At 38.9% G+C, this 14,916-nt stretch overlaps 1 protein-coding gene across 5 annotated transcripts in view; it reads left to right on the top strand.

Annotated features, from left to right (window-relative positions):
• Positions 1–14,916, top strand: part of CNKSR2 (connector enhancer of kinase suppressor of Ras 2) — a 282,715-nt gene that overhangs the window by 255,201 nt on the left and 12,598 nt on the right. The gene's annotated exons all lie outside the window — the stretch shown is intronic.

Below are 14,916 nucleotides of genomic sequence, written 5' to 3'. Positions count from 1 at the left end.
TGACCAAAAATCAGAAAACAAATTTAGAACGGTGCCAGTCAGCATGGATATACAGTTTTCTCCAGAATTGCTTAGTGGCCATGTAGGAGTAAAAAAGCAGATGGCTGATTACTGGAAAGTGTATGTGTAGTGCATTTTTGAGAGGGTGAGGGAATTGAAGGGTCTTGTCAGAGTGGTCCAGATTGGATAAGGAAGTGAATTCAGGAGGGGACTGTGTTCTTGAAATCAAAGATTAGACATAGCGGAAGAGAGAGGAGAGGAAACTGGAATCAGGGAAAAGCTGTAACACTTCAGAGGCGACATGGTTCACCATGATGACAAGCTGAAATGTGTGATGTTTTTGGATTTGACAGCAAGAACCAACACAGAGGACACTTATTTCAAAACAGTCTTCAATATCTCACTTTTATGTCTGCATCTTGAAGGAAAAAACACTTAGAATTCTTTGCTACATTAGTATTTAAAGTAAGCTATCTAATTGCAAGAGGGAAATACCCATTGATAAGGGAAATAAATCCCACTTATATTAATATGATTTATTACATGTTTCAGTTGTCCAGTGAAGTATATTTGATGGACATAACTTTAATTACAAGGAAGTGAAAGCTGAAGAGGTTTTAACTTGCTACCTCAGCTCTAAAGTCAGTCTCAATTACCCTGGTTCATTCAGGTTTGCAGCATCATTAACAGACCAGTCTTTGAGTAAAATAATTTTAAAGATAATATCAAGGACACTCTGAATAGAATGACTGAATACCACGTATTTGTCCTTTACTTTCACTGGTGTCTCAGGAAAACTCATTTTTCCTTCCTGTGAACTATGCCTGTCTATTGAATGAAAGACATTTTAGTGATTTATCATTTCTATAAAGGTATGCTACATAGTCTGGACTTGAAATAAAATCTGCGAAGCCAGGCATGCCCATAAATCTGGATCTTTCATTCTTTTCCCATGAAGAGAGAGAAGATATTTTTCCACATGGAAACAACACTAAAATAGAATTGCCTTCCTGTATAGTGCATTTCATTAAATCTCGTATGTTTATTGAAGAGAAATCTATCCAAATAATAGCTAACTTTTTTCAATGAGTGCTAACTACTAGCTAATGTCCTTGCATAATATAACTCACTGAATCCTTACAACAATCCTAAGAAGTAAATACTGTGTTGTCCTCATCTTCTAGATGAGGCTTAAAGAATGTGGTCCAGGACTCTCAGCTAGCGAGCAGCAGAGCTGAGATTCAGGCTAAGATATCCTAACAACAGAGCGAATGCTCTCAACCACTTACTGCCCCCTCAGATGCATCACTTTAATTCAGGTTAAAATTGAGCAAAATGTTTACTTTTTCAATATATGTATGTATGTACACGAACATACACACACACACACCAGACCCATATAAAATAAAATATTTAGGTTTTATTACAGCAGGTCAGGATCACCATTAATATGCTCCATCAAGTATAGCAAAAACCTGCGCACCACTTTACCTTTTATTACTAACTACTGCAATCTGTGTACTTCTAATTTTAACTTATCAGAATCCAAAAATCAAGTACCTTGACATCTGTCGACAGTGAAACAGTTCCACCCCCTGAGCCAAAACTCTTGTTTCATATTTTAAAGTTTGACAGGATTCCTTTCACAGCTCATGTGTGCCAATGTTGGGATATTAGTGAAAAAATAACCACTTGCAAAGAATTAAGTCTTGAGACCAATTTGAAAAGTATCTCACGTGGCAGCCCAGGTTCATTGCAGATTTTCCCTCCCAAGTTCTCCTTTACCCATATTCACCAAAACAATCTAAATATATCTTTCTTTTTTTGAAATCAGCCAAAGAATCTTCTTATATATTTATTCTTTACTCTTTTGGTGGACGTAGGGAGTGGAAGGAAAGTACAGTGGGGAGATCCACTGATCTTCCCAGTTCCTCTTCACAGATGCCAAGTCTGAGATGTTGTAGGTTACTTGGTTTTCTCTCATGATAAAACATTACTTCCTATCACCTCTTAGAAATCCAAAAAGTCAGCTCACGTGCCTTGCAAGGAACTATTAACAAATGCAACATTCACACCTTCATCTGTTTCCAACTTCTGATTTCTCACTTGTACTATGCAGTAGGTATTATAAAATGAAAATTCATTACCAAAGTGAACTCTAGTGAAAATCTCACAGTTTCTGCATATTCTTTTAAAATATTGTATGTAGAAGCACTTTACAAAGTAGAAAGCAAAACGGAAATGTGTTGGTATCACACTCCTTGTTGTTACCAAGCTAACAAACTAAATCAATTGGCCTTCAGAATGTTTACAGACTGTTTAAGTTGAAGAAGAAGCAAAAGTTATTCAGGGTTATTTCTTAGGATTTTTTACAAAGGAATTCTAATTAGATTATATGAAGTTTGTAAAAACAATAATGCCTCTATTAAATTCATGGGTCCTGTTTAATAAAACCAAATTCAGAACTAGAGAGTAATTACTACTTTGAACCCAGAGCTGTCTTTTGAGTTAACATTTTAGTAGTTAATTGGTGTGGGTATCTGTAACCCACCTTCCTTAGCAGATTGCCATGGCAACAGCTGAGGTATAGTACCAGAATACTGAAGCTTCAGGCTTTGTCAGCGCTAAATCCAGAAGCTGCATTTGATTTCAGCTTGTCTGTTTCTATGGGAAGCAATGTACCACACTTCTTTACACTTCCCAGGCTTACTTTTTCATTACCATGGAGACCAGATCTGCCCACACAACCAAGATCTGAAACCATTCCTAGTATGGCTAAAACTAAGGCTTTGGGAACCGAGGCCTTCTATAATTAAAGTGCATTGTTTTGTTAAAGAAGAGTTTCTGCTTCTGCTTTTGAAGTACATTGATTTTCCACAAAGAGAAAAGAGGCTTTCTAGTTCTGTGCTGAAGGTTTACAATAAGGAGAAAGAAAATGTCATCATGACATTTTCCTTGGTCAGGTTCTGGTTTTGTGTATGTTTATGGTGTATACTCTGCATAGTCAATTACTACAGAGTAATGTTTCATTTCAAATTATGTGACAATGTTATCTAATAGTAAACACATTTAATGTACACGTGATGGTCGTCTTAAAATGCTCCTTTTAATTTTAGTGTGGGATTGTGTGAATTTGTTTCTAAATCCAGTGTTAGTTTCTTTTAAATTAGTTATTCACTTGCTCACAATAAAATCTATGTGAGAAAAGTTATTCTGGAAATTTAATCATAACTATACATGGATTTAACAAGAAAGGATTGGTGTAATTTATCACTGTAAATCCAATACAGCACATCCAGATAGAGCTGATGAATTACCTATGGAAGATGACACACACCAGTACTACTGTATTCTAATGTATTCTTGTTTTCAGTTTTTCAATTTTATCTTATTATGGTAGTAACGTGGTTACACACACACACACACACACACAAAACCAGTATCACAAAAAGAGCTAGAGTTCTACAGTTCTTCGATGCTCATACTTGTTTAGGAGATAATTACACCATAGCTGCTATCACTACAGTCTCTGCTCCACACCCCCCACCCAGTGGCACCCATCAAAAGAGATGGTAAGGGAGTCTTAAGTGGAACTTGAGAAGCCCAAATTTACCCTTTGATTTGCACATCCTTACAAATTCATATCTTTAATTTGATGGGTTTTTTTTTAATCCCAGAGAAGGTAGCATGGGTCCCTGTCTTAATGTAAATAAACTAAAGAGGAATTTTTTTAAAAGCCTGGCTTCAATATTTTTCAGAATATTATAAATAAGCTAGCACCATGAAGTGCTATGAATTAATTTATGAGTGGAATACAAATTGATTAATATCATTGGATTTTTTGGTTTTGTTCACTAGCAGGAAGTTAGCAATTCATTGCTATATTTGAGTACAAATTAAGTTATATGATACAGAGAACCTTCTGACATTTCAAACATTTGGATTTTGCAAAATGAGCTATCATCCTAATGAAGTCCCTGTATGGTTCTAGTTTTCTGTAATTACACTGATGAGTGTGAAATTCAACATGAGATGCTAAATGTTAAACACAGATATAGCTGGAAACCTTTTGCAGTGGCTATAAAGTCATTTGTATTTGTCTATAAGAACACTGAGAGTCAGCATATCTCTAACTCCTTAGTAAAACTGATTTTCTTTAAAAGGGTAAGTGCTATACAATTTTTTCAGGAAGGAAAAAATGAAACTCCTATATAATAGAGCATTTTTAAAAAGTATTCTGCATATGTTCATAGAGTGTATACTTTTCCATCCCAAATACAAGATGAGTTTGCTAACCCAAAATGTAATAAACAATAATTTCAAGACAACTAAGATGGAGTTTGAATATTTAGTATTCTAACTTCTGAGTTTTTTACTAAGATGGATGATTGTGCTAATTTGTTTACATCCATGCTGTATTTCTAAGAAACATAATTTTATAGTGGTTTTTACCAAAATGTTTCTTCTTATGTACACAATACATTTTGAGTACCTAAAAATGTATTAATTTGAATATCATAATATTCGGAAGACTTTAACAAAGGGAATTTATGTGAATAGTTTATGGTGTAATTACTTTAGATTGAAAAATAAGAGAGAATATGAAAATATTACTGATTAAGTTGGGAAATTAGATTTGTAACAGGTTTGAGGTAAAGAAAAATAAGTATTCTGATAAGGAACGGTTATGATACAACTTTAGGCTCTTATACATGTCTCTTGAATGTTCTCTTTGACCTTGTTTTGCTGAGAAAGTTTGTCTTTATTGCTATAAAATGTAGTTGGCGCACAGTTCATCCTTGCCAGTGCTGTTAATGAGGAAATGATCCAAAACAGCAGGCTGGTATGCCAAGGAGGTCACTAGCAAGGCATTAACATTTAGAAGGTATTGAAGAGAGAGAATAAATATTGCAACTATTTGTAATATTGTAAGCTCATCCAGAAAAAGTAAGCAGACATCCATTTCAAGCTTCTACAATCATAAACAATGTTACAACATGAAAGGAGATAATGTCTTTCAATTTTTAACATAAGAATTACTCTTTTTCTTACTGTACTCCCCAACCTCCCCCCCACCCCGACATACACCACCTAAACACATGTTTCGATGTACTCTTGTTGAAAATACTTTATTATTCCACTCACTTTTGCAGATCAATTCCGCTTTTTCCCTTCACCTAGTCTCAGGGGATGTCATGATACTGGAGCTGATACTGAATGGCATTTTTTAAGAAGTAATCCACCGATAGGAAGATGGCAGTACTCTGAGCATAGTATATGAGTTTAGTATGAGACTAAGAATAGGGTGGACTCTGGGGCTCCTGGGTGGCTCAGTTGGTTAAGCATCTGCCTTGGGCTCAAGTCATGATTTCCACAATCCTGGGATCCAGCTTAGTGTGAGCTCCTCCGTGCTTATCAGGGAGCCTCCTTCTCCCTCTCCTTCTGCCCTTCCCCCACCTGTGCTCTCGTGCTCTCTCTCTCTCTTGCTTGCTCTCACATTCTCTCTCTCAAATAGATGGCTAAAATCTTTTTTTCTTAAGATTTTATTTATTTGACAGACAGAGACCATAAGTAGGCAGAGAGGCAGGCAGAGAGAGGAGGAGAAGCAGGCTCCCCGCTGAGCAGAGAGCCCGACTCGGGGCTCAATCCCAGGACTCTGGGATCATGACCTGAACCAAAGGCAGAGACTTTAACCCACTGAGCCACCCAGATGCCCCATGATAACTAAAATCTTAAAAAAAAAAAAATAGGGTGGACTCTATATAGCAAAAGCTCACAAAGATCTTTGTTACTGCTGATTTGAAAAATATATATGTTTTCATTTATTCTGGATCAAATTTTTAAGAATTAAATTGTGCCATTGATTGTCTGGTTACTAAAGAAACTTGGGCGGTTGTACAATCCACATAGCCTCAAAATCTATCCATCGCAGGCCATGTTTGCTGATCAGCAACTTGGCAAAGGATATAGAGCAAAGTCCTTTGTTTAGTTTGAGTAGAGTCTAATGGAGTGGACATACTAAGTGTATCTTTACAACCCCCATTCCCCAGGAGCAGATACCCTTACCTCTTATTCCACCAAAATGTCCAATTTGGAGCAATCAAGTCAAGTGTGATAGACAAATCAAATAGGTTGGGTCATGGAAGTATAATCAGTGTCCTGAAGACATTTTTACCACCCAGTCACATAAGCACTTCCAGTTTAGATAAAACTGGAGCTGCTCTTTAGAGGGCTTATCAAGTAGCAAAGAGAATGTCGCAAATGGGTTAGGAAGTACCATAGAAGAACACACCGAAAGAAACAGGCAAGAAACCAATTGAGATCTATTTGGTCCCAGTTTGCCTTTTTATTCTGGCAGACCAGATATGATAACAGATGAAATGTTGTGTCAGTATCACTTACCCATTCACCCCATTGGCAGTTCTCATCAGTGAGTTACATCATACCAATTATCATCCAGAGTGAATATGATTGATTCAATTATATCCTTTTACTATAAGCACCTAAGATTGTGGAAGAGGTTGAAAATTCTCATAAATGGGGACGCCTGGCTGGCTCAGTCGGAAGGGCATGCAACTCTTGATCTCTAGGTTGTGAGTTCAAGCCCCAAGTTGGGTATAGAGATTACTTAAATGAATTTTTTTTTTAAGATTTTATTTATTTATTTGACAGAGAGAGATCACAAGTAGGCAGAGAGGCAGGCAGAGAGAGAGAGAGAGAGGGAAGCAGGCTCCCTGCTGAGCAGAGAGCCCGATGTGGGACTCGATCCCAGGACCCTGAGATCATGACCTGAGCCAAAGGCAGCGGCTTAACCCACTGAGCCACCCAGGCGCCCTTAAATGAATTTTTTTAAAAAAGGAAAATTCTCATAAATTAAAAATGTGCACAGGGGCGCCTGGCTGGCATAGTCAGTTGAGCATCAGACTCTTGGTTTCAGCTCAGGTCGTGATCTCCAGGTTATGGGAGTGAGCCCCCTACGTGAAGCTATGCACTCAACATGGAGTCTGCTTGAGATTCTCTCTCCCCCTCCCACTGCCCCTCCTACTCGCGCGCTCTCTCTCTCTAAAATAAAGGAATAAATCTTCTAAAAATATATAATTATTCATATCTGAAGTACTTGGTATACAAAAGTCTGTTTCCTATAGTGGGTTCATGTCTCAGACTCCAACTATATTATCTCTGTAGCTATTTCATCTGGAAATGAGAATTTTATTTAATTTTTTTTCAGTGTTTCAAGATTCATTGTTTATGTACCACAGAAATGAGAATTTTAGAGATTATCCTAAAATAAGTAGTTCCTAATCATAAAATAGGTTGCAACAGGGACACCTGGGTGGCTCAGCCAGTTAAGCCTCTGCCTTTGGCTCAGGTCATGATCCCAGGGTCCTGGGATCCAGCCCCAGGTCAGGCTCCCTGCTCACCGGGAAGTGTGTTTCTCCCTCTTCCTCTGCTTCTCCCCCGGCTCATGCGCTCGCTCTCTCTCTCTCTCACTCTCTCTCAAATAATAATAAAATCTTAAAAAAAAAAAAAAGAATTGGTTGCAACAGCAACCCATTCTGCAAGTAAGTTGCCATCCATCCACATTGCTGAAAGAAAATTTGCCAGGAATGGTTGTCTTTTTATTAAGGTTGTCTCATTGGAGTTTAATACAATATTTTAATAACCTCAAAATAATTTTACCTACGAAATATTTTAAAATGTAGGGGTGCCTGGGTGGCTCAGTCATTAAGCATCTGCCTTCGGCTCAGGTCCTGGGATCGAGCCCCACATCGGGCTCCCTGCTCAGCAGAGAGTCTGCTTCTCCCTCTCTCATACCCCTGCTTGTGCTCTCTCTCTCTTGCTGTCTCTCTCTCTCTCTGTCAAATAAATAAATAAAATCTTTTAAAAAACGAAATATTTTTAAATATAGATGAATTAGTATGGAATGGTTTAAGAGTGATCTAAACGTTTTATAGAGTAGGAAAAAAACATTTCCTCTACCCTTCTAGGTTTTTTGCCTGGGGCCTGCAAATTAAACTAATGACAGATTAACAGAAAAAAGCTATATAAATTTTGTCCTATGTCAGCACTTTAATTTTTATCTGTACAGACACCTTCACGGAAAAGAAGTGAAAACCCAAAGAAGTAGTTAGACCTGGAAGCTTATATACCATTTTAACAAAGGGCAATAAATTATAGAGAAGTAACAAGATCAAGGAAAGGGAATTGGGCTTCTAGGGCCATAAATTGTGGAAAAGTAAATATATGGGGGAGAGTAATGCAAGATAAAGGTTATTTTAGTAAGTTTTGTGTGTGTGTGTGTGCAAACCCATCTTAATGTCCGTTTTCTCTCTCCAATGATAAGGGTGTTCTTCTTCTGGTATAGAAGAAGTAAGGAAGAATATCTTCATAAAGAGAAGTTTATGTCCTGCTTTTAGGCAGATCAGGAGAAGCCAAAGGTGTTTCTATGTTTGCTGCTGCTTAATTACCTTCAGCTCAAAATAATCCTGATGTCAAAGTGGCATATTTTGGGGTGGCACATTATGGTCCCCTTCAGTTCTAAAGTCTACTGTAAGCATCAAAACTCAGCACATACATATAGACATTAATGTTTTAACTATCTTATTTTTAAAGTTTTATTTTATTTTTTTCAGTATTCCAAGATTCATTGTTTATTCACCACTCCCAGTGCTCCATGCAATACGTGCCCTCCTTAATACCCACCACCAGGCTCACCCATCCCCTAGCCCTCTCCCCTCTGAAACCCTCAGTTTGTTTCTCAGGGTCCTCAGTCTCTGATGGTTCATCTCCCCCTCTGATTTCCCCCAATTCGCTTTCCCTTTCCTTCTCCTAATGTCCTCCATGCTATTCCTTATGTTCCACAAGTAAGTGAAACCATATGATAATTGACTTTCTCTGCTTGACTGATTTCACTCAGCATAATCTCCTCCAGTCCCATCCATGTCAATAAAAAAGTTGGATATTCATACTTTCTGATGGCTGAGTAATATTCCATTGTATATATGGATCACATCTTCTTTATCCATTCGTCCATTGAAGGGCATCTTGGCTCTTTCCACAGTTTGGCGACCATGGCCATTGCTGCTATGAACATTGGGGTACAGATGGCCCTTCTTTTCACTACATCTGTATCTTTGGGGTAAATACCCAGTAGTGCAATTGCAAGGTCATAATATAGCTCTATTTTTCATTTTTTGAGGAATCTCCACAGTTTTTCAAAGTGGCTGCACCAACTTAACCATTCTTTAAATGTGCCCTAAACTTCAAATACTCATATTTTCTATGTATTCCAAATGTATTTAATCAATTTAAATTAATGTGTCCATATAATATACTATTAATATAATTATATATTATGATTACATATATACATTAGGGTAATTATATAATTATAATCATACAGTTGAGTTTAAATATGTCTATATGTGTATATATATATTTGTATTTCATAAAGTAGAGTTTAATTTTTTTTTAAAGATTTTATTTATTTATTTGACAGAGAGAGATCACAAGCAGGCAGAGAGGCAGGCAGAGAGACAGGAGGAAGCAGGCTCCCTGCTGAGCAGAGAGCCCGATGCGGGACTCGATCCCAGGACTCCGAGATCATGACCTGAGCCGAAGGCAGCGGCTTAACCCACTGAGCCACCCAGGCGCCCAAAGTAGAGTTTAATTTTATTGATAATCCTTAACTATAAAATTTTAAGACCGAAATGGAGAAAGTGTCATTCAACTACACCATGAACTCTTCGAGATCAGACCATAATCTTTGTATTTTTATCCTAACATTTGATATAGTATACATACCCATAGGTACCCATTAAATCCTCACTGAATAATGCATGTCTACAAAAATGAACTCCTCCCATTTTCTTTTTTTGGGGGGTGGGGGCAGAGGGAATGGGAGAGAGAGAATCTTAAGCAGGCTCCAGCCCCAGCACAGAGCCCGACACAGGGCTCCATCTCACAACCCTAAGATCATGACCTGAGCCAAAATCAAGAATCAGACATTTAACTGACTGAGCCACTCTGGAGCCACACCCCCCTCCCATTTTCTATTTTAAAGTCTGATTGGTGATATTTAGGATAACAATATAACATGGCCAAATTCCAGAGTGCATTTTTCTGAAATATCTTTAGACGCTTCATTGAAAATAAACTGGTGATAAATTGAATTAACATATCAAGTACTTCTGTGACTATTAAATATAAAAGACCTCTTCAAAGGTTGCTAATAGATGTTACATTTAGAGAGTACTTTGGATGTGCCTTTATTTCAGAAAGGTAGGAAAAAACAGAATGGGTGGTATACTTGGAATAACTAATTAAGTCCTAAATGCATGCTAATGTCATAGTATAGCAATAGGTACATTAAGATGAGATACTACTTTCATAAGGAAATACTCTGTCTCCTGTGAATTATACACAAAGGATAGAACTGTGATTTAGCAATTTATAGGAACATTCTAATTATCTGGAAACAGTATTTCCTTATCTGTTTTGCCTATGGCTAGGTTTATCAAATATTTTATTTTACCTGGAACTGCTAATCAAAGATCCCCATAGGGGCACCTGGGTGGCTCAGTGGGTTAAGCCTCTGCCTTCAGCTCAGGTCATGATCTTAGGGTCCTGGGATCGAGCCCCACATCGGGCTCTCTGCTCAGCGGGGAGCCTGCTTCCCCCTCTCTCTGCACCTGCCTCTCTGCCTTCCTGTGATCTCTCTCTCTCTGTCAAATAAATCTTTAAAAAATAAATCCCCATAAGTGCTTTAAGAATAAGAACAAAATATATTACCTTTTACTATTTGTCACTTTATTTAAAAAAGAATACTTTGTCATGAAAATTTTACTTCCCAGGGCGCCTGTGTGGCTCAGTGGGTTAAAGCCTCTGCCTTCAGCTCAGGTCATGATCCCAGGGTCCTCAGATCAGCCCCTTATCTGGCTCTCTGCTTAGCAGGGAGCTTGCTTCCTCCTCTCTCTCTCCTCTCTCTGCCTGCCTCTCTGCCTACTTGTGATCTCCCTTTCTCTCTCTCTCTCTCTCTTTCTCTCTCTCTCTCTGTCAAATAAACAAAATCTTTTAAAAAAAAGAAAGAAAGAAAATTTTACTTCTGATTCATAAAATAAAAATAGTCTTTCCAGTTCCTTTCCCCTATGGTATTAAATAAAAAATAAGCAAACAGTTTTTTTTACATCTGATATCCTGTCTTTTTGAACTTCAACCTTTACAAGAAAACAGGCCCTCACAATTAACAAGTGTCTTTGGTTGGAACATTCTGAACCAAGGTATATCATCAGCCCACTCTTTTAAGATTGACACTAAGTATCACCGATTATCAGTTCTTGATGTTAGATATTCAAAAAGGAAAAACCTGAATCTGAATACACATTTAAAAGGCGAGGCTCCAGATAATAATGTTAAAGAAGTTTGGTTTATGTTTTGGTTTGTTTTTTTAAGCACACAAAACGCTCCCACTCTCCTGGGAACTCCAGGGTTGCTTGGATGTCTGCTCTCAGGTGACCTTTGTTATCTGCAAGACGCTTAAGACCAGTAATTGGACCTTGCCCTTAAATTTGCCCTCCATCTCACTGATAATGGTGTAGATGGAACCAAATTTTCTCTTAGAACTCAGAAGTGGGAATTTTTCAAAGTGCTGTCACAGCTTAAGCACTTATTTCCATTTTCCCATTTTTTATTCTCATTCATTAAGAAAAAGATTTTTGTCACCTATTTTGAATTCAAACTTGATCATTCACTTGCAAGTATTTGTGCCTATGTGCTTACCCCATAATCTAATTCTCAGGTATTTGATTGAAGGATCATCAGCTCTTCCCTGCAGGCTCACTGTTAGAAGGCTGATTACATTTCTAAAACTTAGGTTTCTAGAATCTCTATTTCTGCTTATTATTTGTATGATTCTTAGTGGGGAGATTTTTAAAAATTTTTGAAACAAAAAGGGAAAAAACATCCTCCTCAACAATCATTTCGTAGACACAGTCTGTAAAGAGCTTGCGTAGGAAATGGATCCAGATGTGGTATTACCTCTGGGTTCACCTTTCAATTCTCAAGGGGTTTAGTAACAGGGAAACAGGATCTGTTTCTTTTTAACCAGCTGGGCTGGTGGCCTCACAACTGGAGGTTTCAGTGATGAGTGGAAGTTCAATAAATATTTGTTAAGTAACATGTCAAACAGAAATATTACTGATTTTCTTGGGACAGGATAGAACGCTGCTATTGTTTCAAAATGTAACTGGTTAAAAGACTGCTAAGTAGTGAAGTTTCTTTTAATAGCAGGAAGTAGAGAATATTTTTATAGTTAGGATACTGGCGAAAAGAATGCAAAACCATCAGGAGCCATATAATTTAAGGTTTTGTTGTTTTCTTATAAGGAACATGTAATTTCCACGTGTTCTTTCAAAAAGGAATAAAATTAGTCTTATTATAATAAATCAGTTTTAACTGGTTTAGATATTGTGACTATTGGGGGATAAATGAAGTTGTCAGCTGCAAAGAAGAAGGGTAGAAATAGGGAGGGAGAGAAGGTCCAAGGGAAGTGCAAAAGGAGAGAAGCGGAGAGGGTGTTGAGAACCAGAAAGAGACTTGGAAAAGTTAAAGACACATATAAGTATGAGATTTCCGGATGTCCAGGGTAGGCTTTCATGGAACAGTATCATTTACGAAGCGGGTTGGTTTGTGTTCTGGAAATTCCCCGTAGATGAGCCACACACGAATCCCACAGAGCTGCCCGGCCTGTCTGCCCCGGCTGCTGCTCACCCTGCAGATTCCGAACGCAGGGGCAGACAGTGAATTCAGGGGCCCTGAGCCTGGAAGTAACTTTACAGTCATTCCATGCGCCTCAAAAATAAAGAGGAACTATTTAACGCTACCTAAAAATAAAGCTTAGAGGAATTTATTCAAGCAATTTACCAAGGCCTCTTTTATCTTGCCGTATTCTCTGTAGACAAAGATATTTGCATCCAGTTCCTCAGCAGAAAACCTTGAATTTGTGTGAGGGGTGACACACAGTGTTATACCGGCAGCGCTCGCGACTTACAAACTATGCGTATACGCGGTACGAAATTGCCGTCTGTCCAACCCGCCCTGGCCCCGGTGCAGCCCATCCCAATGTGCCTGGCCTATAGCGGGGTTGCGGACCGCGGTGGGCGCAAGAATCAAAAGGGTTGGGACGCCTGGGTGGCTCAGTGGGTTAAGCCGCTGCCTTCGGCTCAGGTCATGATCCCAGCGTCCTGGGATCGAGTCCCACATCGGGCTCCTTGCTCAGCAGGGAGCCTGCTTCTCCCTCTGCCTCTGCCTGCCACTCTGTCTGCCTGTGCTTGCTCTCTCTCCCTCGCTCTCTCTCTCTGACAAATAAATAAAATCTTTAAAAAAAAAAAAAAAGAATCAAAAGGGTTGCTTGCTCTAAATGCAGATTCCTGAGTTCCCTGCCCAGAAATTCTGATCCAGTAGATTAGAGGTAGGCCCCCAAAATCTGTGTTGAACAAGCAAACCTCCACCCCGGAGATTTGGTAGCCGGCGTCCGGATCACGGTTAGCGGAACAAACACCTTTCCCTAAGGAGTTCTCTTCTCCCTTGCCTCTCTGTCCGGACTGGGAAGCTAGCTGTAGCCACTCCGAGTAGCCATCCACCCCCCACCCCCGCCATCCTGCACTCTGGCAAGGTGTGCCACTGACAAGGGGTTTGCAGCCTCCCGGAGTGGAATTCAGCAATCACATAAGAAACATTATCACAAATGTAACTAACATGTGACTTAACTCTCAGGGCTCTTGTTCAGGTTCAGCGTGGGTTAAATGCACCAGACATTAAGCCCCTTGTGTAACGTTATTTCTGAGGGGGAAAGAGGGATGTGCTGAAAACAGCTTACAAAATGTTTGAATTGCTTAGACAAATTAGGAACAGTTTAAATTTAGAAACGACCTTGTGCCCAAGGTAGTTTGCCTCTGATTTTGCCGTTTGAAACTCCATGACCTTCTGAAACAAAGCGGTGGGGGGCAGAGCTAGCGTTCCAGGACTATCATTTTCTAAAATGCTGTATTGTCTTTTCTTTCATTTGACTTCCCTCTGATTACTTAATGTTTAGCCCCTTTTCTGCAAAAGAAGGATATGATATAATAAACGTTAGTTCTGCCGATTTCTGAACTACACTGTGTACTGTTATCTAGATGCTATGCTATGCGCAATTGCAGCCTTCCATTTTCTAAGGGAGGTGGTAATGAACAATAGGCTTTATCTGTTCCCTCTCCCGCTTTGTTCCTTCTTGATAGAACTCAAAAAAGGATGCCCCGGGGATATTGGAGATAGAAATCTGCCTCAGGCTAGAAAGAAAAAATAGACTGATTTGTGCGCGATGACAATTTTTGGATTCCCCCAAACCCAAAAGAAAATGAACTAAAAGAGATTACAGTTTCTTTTATCCCGGTTGTTCTTTGTTGCCCACATCATTTAGAAATTTTGGTCTCTTGTTTCTTAATTCCTCACCATATGGCTTACGCTCAGGTGTAAAGTCACCACTTCACCGTGTTTACCCTGTGAGGGCTTTTCACTTCTCTCCACTTTGGATGGGTCAGCAGGCGGCCTCCTCATTGGAGCCCTGCTAGCTGGGCTCTGCTGTCTCACTGATGAACACGTGGTCGCATAGGGATCAGGGCAGTTAGGTAGAAGGCAGACCGGGAAATTTTTCCTCGAGCTTCTTGATTGGATAAATCCGAGGAAAGCTCTCCTACAGAAATACAGTTTCATTTTCTTGGAATACTGATCACTTTACATGTATATGGAGAATACTTTGACCATAAACTTTTCTGGTTAGAATTACAGATGTGCATATGCAAGCATAGAAGTGGGAAAAGATGTATCTGCGCTGTGAATTATTTTGTATAATAAGGTTCCAAATAACCAAGCATAAAA

Source organism: Lutra lutra, chromosome X, assembly GCF_902655055.1.
Source record: "Lutra lutra chromosome X, mLutLut1.2, whole genome shotgun sequence".
In the NCBI taxonomy this organism is placed as follows: Eukaryota; Metazoa; Chordata; class Mammalia; order Carnivora; family Mustelidae; genus Lutra; species Lutra lutra.
This window is presented reverse-complemented; position numbering and strand designations above follow the sequence as displayed.